Here is a 14,367-nt window from a genome sequence, read left to right as displayed (position 1 = left end):
AATCTTTCAATATTAGCAAAAAAATAAAATAAAGATAATAAAAATTTTCAATTAATTTTATTCCTTGAATGCCAATCTTTTAGCAAATTAGCCCCTTTTTTATCATTAAATCTAATTAATTTGGAAACCTCTAATGCTCTTAACAGAATAAGTATAAAATAAAGTCTCAAGATGTCTGAAAATACTCTCCGTAAAAAAAAAAAAAAAAAAAAAAAAAAAAATTTACTTAAAAGTTTGGAATCCGAATAGTAATAAGCTAAATTTCTTCAAATTATTATTGCCACTTACTGTAATTTAATCAAATTATATTCCCCGGCAAGCAATTTTGACAAAATTTCCCAAGACTAGTTACAACGCTCTCTTTTCAACAATTCCTCTCCAAACTTCTGTAAATTACTCTTAAATATTTTAATCACCTAAAGAAGCAAATATATTGCACTCCTCAAATCAGAATATTCAATTCCTTGATTGACTTTAAGGCCATCGAATAACTTTCGAAATTATACTCAAAGTCCTATTCGCGTTCTTCACCAACTTGATGCAAATTGCACTCCTAAACATTTATTTTCACCAGTAGAGCAATTTCAAAAATTAAACTTTTCCAACACGGCTCGCACTTCTGCCTAAACTTAGTTGTGGTAAGTGTATGCGGTGGGAACTAGAGCTTCCACTTTCAGTAATTAAGATAGAGATGTTTTGGAGGAAAGCAGGAGGAGAGTGCAGCCTGGAGAGCTGTAGAAAGTACTACTTCCATCTGCTAATTGGTCCTCTTAAACCACAGTTGTAGAAGTTAACAGCTCATATCCAGAGGGAGATCCAGAAGAGTGAAATGCGTTGAAAATTCATCAATGCACTTTAAAGAAGAGGACTTTCATCATATCATTAGAAGAAATTCTCCAAGAAATAAATGTAAGTTGTTGTGTTAGTTGAAAAGTTATTGAAAAGTTTCGATTGTTTTTTCGTTTAATGAAATAGATAACAGTTTTGTTTTTATTTAAATAATCGTTCCTCTATATTTATCTAATTAAAATTTTTCCATAAAATTCAACTCAAGTGGAATGGTTTTCTTGAAATGTCCTCGCATATCCTCTAATAAATGTATTACTATCTTTCTTCCTCCTTACTTCAGTATAAAATTGTGGAATATTTGCATAGATTTGCATTTTGGTTCGATATAGGTTTACTGTAATAAATATTAAAATTTTATTTTCAGTGCCGCTCACATGAGAATGAGTAAATAAAATCAAATATGCATTTGGGAGACATTTTTTTTTCAATTATTTAAACCCTCTATATACTGCTGCAAATTTAGGTAGGTACATTTCAAATTTTATTTATTTTAAGTCGTTGCGTTTTCGACTTAATGCGCTTACATTCATGCGAGTTCACAGATCGAGAGAGGGTTAGCGTTTGCACAGATTTGCTTCAATTTTTTTCAAAAAAAATCAACAATTTAGATAACAAAACTATAAATTAATTTTCTTTTATTAGTCATTGCGTTTTTTTTATCACCGTGTTTACAAGCAAGCTATAGTAGAGGTCGTCGGGTTGTCAATCTCTTGATTTAACTACTTCCAAATTCGACACATACTTGCATTTCAAATGTTAAATCTTCACACTTCTATTCTTTTAACTCATTAAGTGCTGTAGTTATGTGGTCAACGGGTACTCGCACAAACAACCAAGCTTTCTGTGAATAGATTCTGTTCTAAATTTGACAGAATTCTACGATTTGGTGCAAAGGCCACATACGATACTTCATTATTTAGCTCAAAGTGGTTTCGAATTATAATGTTCACAAATCAACAGACAGGCATAATTCCGAAAATAATTTTCTAGGGAGGTCTGAAACTTGGAGATTGGTCGTAGGAATTCTAATTTATTGGCTATTTCAGTACTCTCTCTTTATTACTTAGATTGATCGTTGGAAATCTAATTTTTTGGCTATTACAGTACTCCCTCTATGTTACTTATATTGGTCGTAGGAATTCTAATTTTTTGGCTATTACAATACTCTCTCTTTGTTACTTATATTGGTCGCAGGAATTCTAATTTTTTTTGCTATTACAATACTCTCTCTTTGTTTCTTAGATTGGTCGTAGGAATTCACATTTTTTGGCAGTACAGTATTTTCTCTTTGTTACTTAGATTGGTCGTAGGAATTCTAATTTTTTGGCTATTACAGTACTCCCTCTATGTTACTTATATTGGTCGTAGGAATTCTAATTTTTTGGCTATTACAATACTCTCTCTTTGTTACTTATATTGGTCGTAGGAATTCTAATTTTTTGGCTATTACAATACTCTCTCTTTGTTTCTTAGATTGGTCGTAGGAATTCACATTTTTTGGCAGTACAGTATTTTCTCTTTGTTACTTAGATTGGTCGTAGGAATTCTAATTTTTTGGCTATTATAGTACTCTCTCTTTGTTACTTAGATTGGTCGTAGGAATTCTAATTTTTTGGCTATTACAATTATCTCTCTTTGTTACTTAGCATAAAGAAAAGTAAAATTGAGCTAGTCACATTTCGCAAAACTCAATTTCGATTGTATACCGCATATATTTTAACATATGACAAAAGTAAGTTCCTAAAAGCATGAGACGTTGAAAGTCATATCTTAGGAAATAAAACATAACTAAAATAGAAAGAATGAAGATCCTAAAACATTAATTAACAATGAAAACGAAATATAAATGTCGTTGAAATTCCAATTTCTTTATAACATTAATTTTAAAAAGTATTCTCTGTATTTTATACGCTACTATGTTTCCAAGAAGCTTTTTTTTAAATTTTTTTTTATCATTCTTCGCTAGTTATGACGATGTTTTACATTAAAAACAATAGAATTTTCCATTTGCACTAAACACTCTGGGACTTATCCAGGAATTGTTACATGAAATTAATCATCATTTAAGTATTTTTATTTAAAAATTAACTAATGAACCATAGTCTCATATACACAGAGTACAGAATGGTTTTATTGCATATTTCTCTATAAAAATTGATAATTTTGCACTGTTATCCGATTCTATTGTCATATACCTGTTGTTTCATGTTTCCTCAAACAAGAAAAGAAATAATAAGGCTCAGGTGATTGAAAGTGACGATAAATCTTTTTATTCACTGATGTGAAACCGCTAAAGAGCATTTACTTGATTTTATATTAAAATATCTGTTTCAAGAGAATTATTTGAAGCTCCTAGTTTAAAACTTAGATACTTAGTTCCTCACTACCTCTAGACATATACATAAAAAAAATTAGTATTATATTGATTTATCATCTAAGCGTAATTTAATGATTAATCCAAAAAAATCATTCGAATTACATCATTACTGATAAATCAGATCTCAGGCATTTTTTAAAACAGGCATTTATTCAGGTTGGCATGTTTCATGTTTACATATATTAAGCTTATAATCGATTTTTTACATCATTTCTTTATTATAAGAGTTCCGGAGTTTTAATAAATCTGTGTTCTTCATGAAAATATATTGACTTATTAGTTTGAGAATGTAAGTATTAGTTAATCGATCAATTAAGTAATCGATTCTATAATATTTTTGATGATGAATGAGAAATAAAAGATTAAAATAATTAAAATAAAAAGTGCCCTTTTTATTTTCGTAGATTAATGAAAGAAAGTTTTTAAAGCTGAATTTTATTAATATTTTCCAAAATTAATCAAACCATTATAAATGATTGATTGAGTGAGAGTGTTTTATTTGGCCATTTTTGATAATGTCCAGAAAAAATACGTCGAAATCATGATAGATTAGCACACAAGTTGAATTATTTAAAATTAATAATTTTTAAAAAAGTCTAAAACAAATATTTTAAGAAAAGGAAATTGAATGTATGAAAAAGTAAAAGAGAAGACAAAAATTTATTGTTAAATAAGAGTTAATTATTTTGTGGAAAACTTTTTTTTTCTTTTGAAATTTATCCACCAACAAATAAAAAGGTTTTCAAAGAGATTATAAAATAATGGCCTAATTAATTATAAAAATAAAATACATATAATAATAAGCATTTCGTGATTAAAAGAACTTTATTTCAGTGTTTTTATTTAAAACTCTTTAATGCTTTTAGTCCGAAAATACAAATTATTCAACAAGATTCTGTAATTTATTAATGTTTTTTGGCTTTCTAAAAGAAAATTCTTATTATTCCATTCGATAATATAAGATGTAATTAAATACGTATCTAAAGATTTCTAAAATATGGTGAAAATTTAATCCAGGCGTTTTTTTAAAATCTGTATTCTCAAAGCAACTGAAAGACATTAAAAATTACTCAGTTAAATGAATAAAATAGTCCGGTTTGATAAATGGAATATTAAAAAAGTGAAGCTTAAAAAGTCACTTTTTATTTAAAATTGCGTAATGTTCTAAAAGTGCTGTTTTTTTTTTAATTTTAAGATAAAAAATGCTGAACTAAACGGCTTTAATTTTTTTCGGTTGTTCAAACAATTCTGCTTTCTTTGCATAAGACTTTGTTACATTAATTCTGCAGAATAAAACAAAAATTGAGTGCTTTTTAGAATTAATTACAAGACATTTTTTCATATTTTAGTTCATAATGATGCAAATATTACAAAGATTTCTTTTTTTGAAACTTTTTCCCTTTGTATCAATACATTTCTTCAAGTGTATTGAATAAATGTATTAGAAGCCATGGTAAATTCCAAAATCTCTTAAGTAAACTTTTTTTATCTTTAATTTGCTTTTATTAAAATTTGACTTTTTTCTTTAAAAAAGTGTTATCTCTTAAAGACTTAGCACTAATGAGTAGATACATTAATTAATTTTTCATGTTTTTTTAGGTAGGGATTATGGGAACAAACTAAGTATTATTTTAATTACATTCATTAAGAATTAATTAATGTTCTACAAGTATGATGGACAAAGACTTATATAAAATCGTTTATTTTCATTTTCCTTCTAAAATTGAGTTTTATAGGGGTTCATCTTTCTAATTTGAACTATTAAAAGGTTTATTGTACATTATATTAAATTATCTTTGATTTTAATATAATATATAAAGATAGTAATCAAGAAAATACTAAATCTTTTGCTCTTTCTTTCCTCTTAACTCAAACATATTATTATGGGTAAAATTCAATTTAATTATTTGAGTGATTTAGAAATGACAAATTCGAGTAATTTATTTGCTTAAATAAACTGCACACTACAGAGAAAATAACAAAAACAATAAATGATAAAATATCTAAGTAGTAAGTCTTAAAATGATTGAAAAAAATACATAAAATTTAAATATTACAAATTTTTAAAAAAAAGACATTTTAATGTAAACTTTGAACTTATAAACGTTAAAACTCTTTTTTTAATTCAGTGTTTTCGTTACATAAGGAACTAATGTAAATAATTAAGGAAAACGTTAAATATACTAACTCTTAAAAATGCTAAAGAACTATTAAGATTTTAAAAATTTGTACATATTTTATCATAAAAACTTCAAAGAAAATATTTTAAAACATGAAATTTTTCATAAAACTAAGGATTTTATAATATTTATATATCGAGAATTTATCTGTGTAACTTTAACTATATTCTCAAGTAAGCCCTGAAACCTGTAATAAATGCAGTGATCTACGATTACGGATATAATCTTTTGGTGCTGATGTTCATTACCTGAAACGTTTGTTGAATGGCCATCGATTTACAGATTTGTGTGGAATTTCGATTTATTTGATCGGTAAATCCAATAAATTAAACATTAATACTTGAAATTTTAAAAAGATTTATAAAATATATTGAGAGATATTAATATATACAGTGAGAAATTGATTACGAATATAATTTGTTCGAAGACAAAGTTCGCGACTGTACTGTTCGTAAAATGGTCATCGATTTAGCATAGAGTTTTATGGAATTTCAATTTACTCGTTTTGATAAATGAATAAATACTTTTATTCTTTGTAAGTTTTTGAATACACATATTGCGTAATATATAGAATGAAAATAAAGGATTCCTTCATAACATTCCTACATAAAAGATGGATTCCTACATAAAGGATTTCTTCTAATCCTTTCATTACATAAAATATTGATTAATCGAACATCGATTTATAGTATATGTTTTTTATTAAAATTCGATTAGTTCATTCAAAGACCTAAAAATAAATAATTCTTTGTTAACTAATATATATTTATGTATATAGTAACAATATGGCATCGCTTGGCCAGTTTTTTGTTATATGCTAAAAATCTGGAATTCCATTCCTTTTAAATCCCATAATGTTATTCAATTATTAATGGAATGTCCATAATCAAGAATAAGAGAGTTAATAAGAGATTAAGAGATACATAAACAGATATTTATGCAATTGTCACAATCTAGTTCCAAAAAACGTTCGCTGTTGATAAAAAAAATTTAAAATCACGTCTTTCCTTTCTTGCTTTTATTGCAATTTCTGTTCTCATTTGCAGTTCTTGACACTTCTTTAATATATCATCTATTCATCTTTGATGTGTCAATAGCAATAGATGGTATCTATTAATCGAAATTCGCATAATAAAACATGTATCTTAAATAAAGATACATACAGAATACATACTCCGTACTTCATACAGAATACATACTCCGGATAGGTTAATCAAATGTAAATGCACACTGCATATATAATTGAACGAAATTTCAATCAAGTATAAAATATGGAGCATATATCTTTATTCACTATTTAAATAATGTCGAAAACCGAATGCCCCTATAAAAACTTAAAATGAGAATTGAAAATTAAATTCTCCATCATTGAGACAGCTTAAATGCTCTATTCAATTAATGCCCTATGTTTTTCTCAGTGCAAGCGACTGATAAATTGCTTGTCATTTGTTTATTTACTCTTTTTCTCCGTCATCGCAAGTAATGAATTTCGATTTCTCATCTGCTTTTTTTTTTTCGCAACAGTTGAAGATTATATAAAGAAACACTGACTTTGAATTTAAAGTTTCTTCAAGCGTTTCACTCACAATTTCCTGATTAAATTCTAAGAAAAAGATAGAATTTGCAATGTTTACAACTTCAATACGATGCGAAAGATTTAATTTCAATTTTTTTATGTACAATTTATAAAAAGCAGTATAAAATGGACTCTTTCCCTCTTATAAATTCTTCGTATCAAAAAAGTAATAGTTTAGTTGTAGATTATGTACTTTTCATATATTGAATATCCTTTATTAAAAAGTCCCTTTTATTTAAAAATTTGTTTTCGTATATATTTTTTTTTAAAAACGTATTGAATTTTTTTTTAAATTAAGATATATATATATATATATATATATATATATATATATATATATATATATATATATATATAATGGAACAATGACAGTTGAAATGCCATTGTTTTTATTTTGAATTCTGATAAAGATATTTAATTCATTTCATAAGCAAGCAAAAAATTCCAGAAAAACAAACTATTAAGAATGATTTTTTTATAATTTTACAAACTTCTTTTAACATCTTGATCAAAAGTGAAAAAAGAATACAAAACATGGAAGCCACTCTCCTTTGTGAAACATTGTTCCATTGTATTGGCACCATTCTTTCCTCTTTTCACATAAAAAAATTACCTAAGAACTCGCACAATAAGCATCAGAATTAATTACTTACCATTCTGTCCCTTTATTTTTTTTATACTGTTCCTTCTTATTTTTCAAACTTTTCAATTCAAATCAAACAAAAAAAAAGCGGTAAAGAAAGCAAAGGATATTTAAATAACTTCATTTCGTTCAAAGAACTGAGTTTTTGTAAAAGAAGAAAAAGAAATATCAAAATAAATTCAAGAAAAAAAGAAGGGGGGGAGTAAAGAAAGAACATTCAGAATTAGAAGTCGTTCTGTGCTTTTTAAGCGCTGCCAAAGAGTTAGACAGACATCTCTATATAAATGATTGATGTCGGAAATTCGAAGTTTTCGATACTTCCCCGGCGGACGACGCACAGCACGCCCTCTATTGAACGTCGTCTGCACGCAATTCCCGAAATGGCAGACGACATCAATCACTGACTGTGACCGTGACGGCTCGGTGATCACGTGATCCGTTTCCAGTGATTAGACTGAGAGAAAGTCATGGAGTTTTCTTTTATTTCCAGTGTCATTTATTTATTAGTAGGTTTGTTGTGGGGAGCTTCGCGAACATGTCTGCATTTATCAGATAGCTAATGGGGATTGTTCATCTTCCGCTAGTAAGAAGGATGTCGTTCCATTACTTAGATAATGCAACATTCTTGAATATGATCCGTTCAACTACATATTATTTAATATTAATGTGCAGATACATTAATCTTCTGTGATGGATGGAATGGTATTTTTTTTCTCCGTGGCACGATAAATTGTGAAATTGGTTTTTTAAAAAAATCAGTTTTTCGAAACCCAGAAGATCGATAGAAAGTGTTTCAAAAGTATCTTAGTTTTTAAATTTCTATTCGATCAAAAATAATATTAAGAGAAATACCACTTCAACATTAGTTGGGTTTTAAATTTACACATGTTATAAAATATGACAGTCTCATGTCATTTTAAAAATCAAAATAGTTCTAAATGAGAACAGAGAATGTGTATTCGTATTAATGTATCACAATCTTTTGAATAAATTCATCGCTGTAGGTTAATCTGAAAAATACATAGTTGAATTTTTCGATTCCTTTTAAATCAAATGAATTGTTAAAAATTCAGTTTTGCTGGATAATTTTCTTACTTTCTTGATTCTCTTCCATTTCTGGATTTCGGTTATTTAACTTATTTTTGCCTTTGGTAATCTTCAGTAGTAAGTAACATACCGTTTACAGTAACAATTTTGACTTATTTTTTTCTTCAGTTAAAGCAACTATCTCCCCACCCCAGTAAATGCTTCAATTACATCCGAAGAAAAATGAAATAAAATATCTGACTTAAAAAATATCAGAAAATATATCGTGTATAATGGTATCAAAGAATTTGAGAAAACTAAGAATGGTTCTATTTAATATCAGGTTTCCTACGTTTAGACACAGAAAGATCCTTGTAACAATTTCCGATATTAGCACAGTCATTTCATTTGACACATTGTTTCAATAAACCGTTCAAAATTAAGATTAAAAAATTGCTTTATTTGGTTTTATTTGGACATTAACTCTGACATATGCTGGCGTCCTGGCTCGTGATCTGGGCGTCCGGTGTTCGAGTCCTCGCACAGGAGTGGTTGTTCTCTTCCCTGTGTTCTATCTGTGAGGTGTGTGAAAGAGCCCCCCCCCTCCTGAAAAAAAGGGTTGTGAAAGGAAGTGTGTATCTCATCTTCATTTGCTATAAGTCAGACTTCCGCCCTCGGGTGCTTAGGGTTCATTGCCCTCAGAAGGTACTGAACACTCGGCTTAAATCACTGACAGTTCGTCAGCTTGTAAAGTGCCATAAGTAACAACAACACAAGTGTAATCTTGTTCAGCAATTTCATGATCTACAGAACTAGTCCCAGAATATTTTGATCCATAGTTGAAACGATCATTAATGGAAAAATTAATACATTTTCAAATGGTGAGATTAAACACACAAAAGGAACTGAGAGGATAAATTTTAAGCCTTTTGTACGATGTATCGAAATAATAGTACATATATAAGGAGATTCTGAGTAACTATTCAACAATTTGCAAAGAGAAGATAAATATCAAACGGCAATAAGCCTCTGTGTCCCCTGGGATTATGGGGATACAGGCAAAAATATTAGATAAGATTTTAAGTCAGTAAAGAAATATAGATAGGCTGATTTTCAGCCACAGGAATCTTTTCACGGACGCTAATGCGTTTTCAAGGTACAAGTATATACATTTCCACAACTGAAACTCTCACAACACAGGACAAGCAGCACTTTAGCGTCAACAACGAGATTAGTAGTGATGGTTATGATTTGTTTGGTTCTTATTAACTGCGAAAATAGCTCGACAAATATATTCACTATGCATTACAGAAGAGATATTCCTATATTTAATTGGATACTAATTTCATTGTATTTCATACTATATGTCATTTGGATAAGTATTTAAACAAAAAAAGTTCTTGATCCTTGAAGGTATAAAAATGGCACTTTCGCTCATGTTTTCTTATAGACTGGTATATAAAATCCTTGAGATTCTTCAAAAATCAATAATATTTTGTGAAAATTCATTATGTAATCTTCAATAGTATTAAATTCTATGAAATTCAAAAATAGTAACGTGATGATGGAGTATTTTCGCTACATTGTTGCCATAGTGATCATGCATTGCCTTTAAAACAATACATTAACATGTAAGCATACTTGTACATGACTTGCAAGCAAATAATAGACTTATTGCATTTTTTAAAGTATTTCAAGATCTTGAGGAAAAAATGAAATGCATTCGGCTATTAGCACTTTATATCTTCTTTAAAGCTTCTAAAATAATTTTTTTAACATCTGATTTTCTCTTTCAAAGTGAAACGCCACAGTATAGTTTAGTAATTTTAACGTCCCGTTATAAAGCAACACTGGGGCTATTTTGGAACAGAACTCGTAATTTTTATTCACGGTAAGATGACGAAGACAACAGCTGAGCTGGCAACTCCCTCTCCACACAATACCAGCGGGAGGACGTTTGGTGAGGATGGATTTAACGTGCACCAGACCCGCTTACACGGTGGTTCTTCGGTGGAATCGGGTCTCGAACCTGAAACACTCCGGTTCCGAAGCCGAGACCTTACCACCAGGCCTTCGCGGCCACTTTAAACGCCACAGAACACATTTTTTTACAAAATATAACAGCGTCAATGGAGATAATTAGGCCATTTTTATATTTTCCATTGTAAATCCATTTCTATTAAGTTTTAACTTAATTAAATAAAATAAAGCAATGATAAAAAAAAACTCAGCCTCGTTATTTTTAGGAAGGGAACTTATTTCTTTATATTTCAAATAATTCGGGTGTAAAAATTTAAAACAAAAATATTCCACAAAAAAATTTAAAATTTTCCTAAATGTTATCAAAGAATAAAACGGCCCCAAATTTTGAAACCATAGCCAAAGATTGCAATGAGATTGAAGAAAATAAATATTTAAACAATACATTTTTTGTGCTTTGAAGACATAAAAACAGGCAGGTATACAACAAACATTATTACACTCTTTTTTCTGCAGACTGGTGTATATGAGATTCTTACAAAAACGATAATCTTTTATGAAAATTCATCATATATTATTTAACAGCATTAAAAATCCTCTGTGATTCAATAGTAAATAGTATTTTTATAATTTAATAACTGTTAAGAAGCAGAGGCGTGGTCTCCTCAAAACTTTCTAGCATATTCTCCGATAATAGTGTCAGGCCGCGGTGGCCTGGTGGTAAGGTCTCGGCTTCCGAACCGGAGTGTTTCAGGTTCGAGACCCGATTCCACCGAAAAACCGTCGTGTAAGGGAGTCTGTTGCACGTTAAATCCGTCCTCACCAAACGTCCTCCCGCTGGTGTGGTGTGGTGTGGCGAGGGGGTGCCAGCTCAGGTGTCGTCCTCGTCATCTGACCTCGGTTCAAAATAACGAGATCCGTTCCAAAATAGCCCAAGTGTTGCTTCAAACAGGTCGTTAATATAACTAAACCAAACCAAACCGATAATAGTGTCATTCATCTCTCTCCTCCGAACGAAATAATGATTCGCACACAAGAGAGCTGTGTGCTTCTCAGTATATTAAATAAAGCCATCACTTGTGAATTAATTGCAAGGATTGGCGAATAATAAATGGGACTTTTTGCTGATTTTTTTTGTCTTTAATTAATCGCCGGCATGGAGTTTATGCACAAGTACTAGAAAATCGAATATGTTTTATAGACACATTTTTTTCAATTGATTCAAGTCAACATTTGAATTGGAACAGCAATTGTATTCCCAAGATCACATGTTAAAGTCTGTTTAATTAGGCTATAGCGTTTACGTAAATGTGAAAATGCAGATCAATAGACGGTCGACCCTTAGAAGAAATTGGTTCCAAATTTAATCTACCTAGTTCATTATGTTTTCATAACGATAGTGTTCACTCTTATTCAGATATACGGACAGAGAGATTTTCTCTAAATGTATTTCGTTCATAATTTAATAGAAATCTACAAATTTGGTGTAAAGATCTGATTAACTCAAAGCGTTTTTGATTAAAGTATTTACAGACAGGCAGACAAAGTTCGAAAATCATTTCATTCGAACTCGAAGAAATCTGAAATATGTTGATTCATCAACATACAGAGTTCGAATTTTTTGACAATTACAATACTTTTTTGTATATTTCGTATACGAAAAAGTAAATACTTACCAGATCAAAATAATAACCACCATAGTAGAAAGAAAGCTAACGGACACTGAATGCAGTTAGAGGCGTTAATGTGACATTTTCCTAATTTTTTTCAAGATAGTTGAACTCTTGTTTGGTAAAAGTTTAATTTCTTGTTGAAACTGGCAAGTGCTAGTTTCAGAACTGTTGACCATATTATCTTAAGAAGCCTTATATTAAAACCTAGGTCAGTATTAAAAACAAATTATCAATAACTAATTTCTTGTGTTATATCTTATTGTATCTATACTCCACTTAGAATTAATAGAAAACGAATATTATTTTTTATTATAATCCTAAATCATTATTTTATTCTTAAATAACAAACATCTTCCGTTCATTAAAAATATCTATTATGTAAAAACGCGAACACATTTCTTAATGAAAACAATGAAATTATAGGAATTCGGAACAGAAAAGACTTTATAAAATACATGGAAATATCATTTTCATTTCACTCCAAAGAATATGCAACCATTGTTTGACATGTGAAAGCATGTTTCAATATTGAACTTACATCTTTCTATTAAGATACAAGATATTCTATAATGTTTCTAAATTAAGATTTCTATTCTTGTGGCTTCCATATTAAAGTCAAAATACCGTCTTTAGATGTCAGACATTATTAACTCCATTTCCATGTAACCCCGATTCTTGCAATTTCTATCCCTTTTGTTAACAAAATTTTCGACAGAATTTCGATTTATAAGGTTTCCAAGGTTCCTGTTGTCCAAAAGCATCGAAGAGAAAACGAACTCAAAGAGTGAATAAAGGCTATTGTTCTCGCACGTGCAATTCCCGCAATTTCCTGAGAATTACATAGAATGAAAATTTTAATATTTGATGTTTAAGGGAAGGAAAAAGTCTAAGGGTATGGGTTGATTTCTGTTTCATTCAGAACAGTAAATTGCCATGAAGCTTTAAGAAAAGCAAAGGGGTGAAATTATGCCGATGTTAAATTCTCTTTCAGAAATGGTGAATTGATAAATTAAGGTCTTTGTAATGAGTTCCTCGAATTTAATAGAGAACTGATACCTACAGGCAGATCGTGGGCTTCAGGTAAAAAAAAAAAAAAGAAAGAAAAACATTCTGAATCTCAATTCTATTAAAATTCCATTTCGAATTTGCTACCCTGTCTTATGCCGATGGTGTTTGGAAATAAATATATAGAACATCGCAATTAAAATGGGATTATGGGATTAAACGTGTATTAATTTGTGTTACTGAACTTTGTTATCTATCTGGTGAATACTTATGTATTAGAACAAATTGAATGTAAATTATAAGGGGTGTTCAAATGAAAAGGTTCGAAACGACAATGTGGGTATAAATGATGACTTTATTCAAAGTATACACCATAGGCCTGAGTACAACAATCCCATTGATTAAGGAGCCAAGGATTCCTTATTCCCAGAATTCCTGTGGTCTTGATGATACCCAGTCCTTCACGGCGTCCTTGAATTCGCTTCCGAGTTAAAGCGCTTCCCTTTCAGATGTTTTTTCAGGGGACCAAACACATGGAAATCGCAGGGCGACATGTCCGGGTTGTAGGGAAGATGTCGAGCTGCTGCCACTTCAACTTGGCCAGTTCCGCGTGTGTGACCCTGAAGACGTGTGGATGCGCGTTATCATGGAGCAGAACCACATCCTTCGTGAGCAGTCCCGGTCTTTTAATTTTGATGGACCTGCGGACATTCGGAGTGTCTCACAGTACACATCGGAATTAATGGCTCTTCTGAGCTCGAGGATTTCAACAATTATCGGACCTTGGACGGTGAACTGAAAGACGCTGTGAAGAACTGGGTCTCGTCAACGCCACAAGAATTCTGGGAACAAGGACTCCTTCGGCTCGTTAATCAATGCGATCGTTGTGATCAGGCCTATGGTGTACACTTTGAATAAAAACCTTCATTTATACCCACAGTGTCGTTTCGTACCTTTTTATTTGAACACCCCTTGTATTTAGCACTGGAACGCCGTTTACTGAAGCGATTGCTGTAAAAAAAATAATGCAGTACTATGGATTCAACAACTAGCAACAA

The sequence above is a fragment of the Argiope bruennichi genome, chromosome 4, assembly GCF_947563725.1.
Source record: "Argiope bruennichi chromosome 4, qqArgBrue1.1, whole genome shotgun sequence".
Classification (NCBI taxonomy): Eukaryota; Metazoa; Arthropoda; class Arachnida; order Araneae; family Araneidae; genus Argiope; species Argiope bruennichi.
Note: the sequence above shows the minus strand (reverse complement) of the source record.